The sequence below is a fragment of the Dendrobates tinctorius genome, unplaced genomic scaffold, assembly GCF_039654945.1.
Source record: "Dendrobates tinctorius isolate UK_male_01 unplaced genomic scaffold, ASM3965494v1 ptg000213l, whole genome shotgun sequence".
Taxonomy (NCBI): Eukaryota; Metazoa; Chordata; class Amphibia; order Anura; family Dendrobatidae; genus Dendrobates; species Dendrobates tinctorius.
Genome location: NW_027361880.1, coordinates 743,344 through 745,936, shown reverse-complemented (window position 1 = coordinate 745,936; position 2,593 = coordinate 743,344).

Here is a 2,593-nt window from a genome sequence, read left to right as displayed (position 1 = left end):
ATAAAAAAAAAAAATACTACATACATACTACATGCTACATACATACTACATATATACTACATACATACTACATACATGCTACATGCATGCTACATGCATACTACATGCTACATACATACTACATGCATGCTACATACATACTACATATATACTACATACATGCTACATACATACTGCATGCTACATACATACTACATACATACTACATACATACTACATGCATGCTACATATATACTACATGCATGCTACATACATACTACATGCTACATACATACTACATATATACTACATACATACTACATACATGCTACATACATACTGCATGCTACATACATACTACATACATACTACATACATACTACATGCATGCTACATACATACTACATGCATGCTACATACATACTACATGCATGCTACATGCATGCTACATACATACTACATGCTACATACATACCACATACATACTACATACATACTACATACTACATATATACTACATGCATGCTACATACATACTACATGCTACATACATACCACATACATACTACATACATACTACATACATACTACATGCTACATACATACTACATATATACTACATGCATGCTACATACATACTACATGCTACATACATACCACATACATACTACATACATACTACATACATACTACATGCTACATACATACTACATATATACTACATACATGCTACATACATACTACATGCTACATACATACCACATACATACTACATACATGCTACATATATACTACATGCATGCTACATACATACTACATATATACTACATGCATGCTACATACATACTACATGCTACATGCATGCTACATACATACTACATGCTACATACATACCACATATATACTACATACATACAATACATTCATACAATACATACATAGACATACAGTACATATAACATAGAGTAACATACTTACCAATACTTGTCACATTGTTCCCCGAAGCCATTGTCTTTTCCGGAATAAATATTAACATAACAAACCACAAAAATACTCACCCACGATCCGAAGCAGTCCACGAGTGTGTCCCACGACGATCTTTGGTAGAGAACTGCAGCATCAGCTGTTGCTGCCGTTCTCTACGGGCTGCAGGAATCCAATGACGGAAGGTAGGTATCCTTCCGCACTGTATTCCTCCGCCACTTAAAAAAAAAAAAAGTCCCTAGTCTCACTTTATGCCATTGCTGTGTGGGAAATTCCCACGCAGCAATGGCATAAAGTGAGACTAGGGACTTTTTTTTTTTTAAGTGGCGGAGGAATACAGTGCGGAAGGATACCTACCTTCCGTCATTGGATTCCTGCAGCCCGTAGAGAACGGCAGCATCATCTGATGCTGCAGTTCTCTACCCAAGATCGTCGTGGGACACACTCGTGGACTGCTTCGGATCGTGGGTGAGTATTTTTGTGGTTTGTTATGTTAATATTTATTCCGGAAAAGACAATGGCTTCGGGGAACAATGTGACAAGTATTGGTAAGTATGTTACTCTATGTTATATGTACTGTATGTCTATGTATGTATTGTATGAATGTATTTTATGTATGTAGTATATATGTGGTATGTATGTAGCATGTAGTATGTATGTAGTATGTATGTAGCATGCATGTAGCATGTAGTATGTATGTAGCATGCATGTAGTATATATGTAGTATGTATGTAGCATGCATGTAGTATATATGTAGCATGTATGTAGTATGTATGTGGTATGTATGTAGCATGTAGTATGTATGTAGCATGTATGTAGTATATATGTAGTATGTATGTAGCATGTAGTATGTATGTAGTATGTATGTAGTATGTATGTGGTATGTATGTAGCATGTAGTATGTATGTAGCATGCATGTAGTATATATGTAGTATGTATGTAGCATGTAGTATGTATGTAGTATGTATGTAGTATGTATGTGGTATGTATGTAGCATGTAGTATGTATGTAGCATGCATGTAGTATATATGTAGTATGTAGTATGTATGTAGTATGTATGTGGTATGTATGTAGCATGTAGTATGTATGTAGCATGCATGTAGCATGCATGTAGTATGTATGTAGCATGCATGTAGTATGTATGTAGCATGCATGTAGTATGTATGTAGTATGTATGTAGTATGTATGTAGCATGCAGTATGTATGTAGCATGTATGTAGTATGTATGTAGTATATATGTAGTATGTATGTAGCATGTAGTATGTATGTAGCATGCATGTAGTATATATGTAGTATGTATGTAGCATGCATGTAGTATGTATGTAGTATGTATGTAGCATGCAGTATGTATGTAGCATGTATGTAGTATATATGTAGTATGTATGTAGCATGCATGTAGTATGTATGTAGCATGTAGTATGTATGTAGCATGCATGTAGTATGTATGTAGCATGTATGTAGTATGTATGTAGTATATATGTAGTATGTATGTAGCATGTAGTATGTATGTAGCATGCATGTAGTATGTATGTAGTATTTTTTTTTTTTTTTAACATTTAACACATTAGCCGGATGATGGGACTACTACTGTCCCATCATTGGCTAATGTGTCAATCACTGTCATGGTAG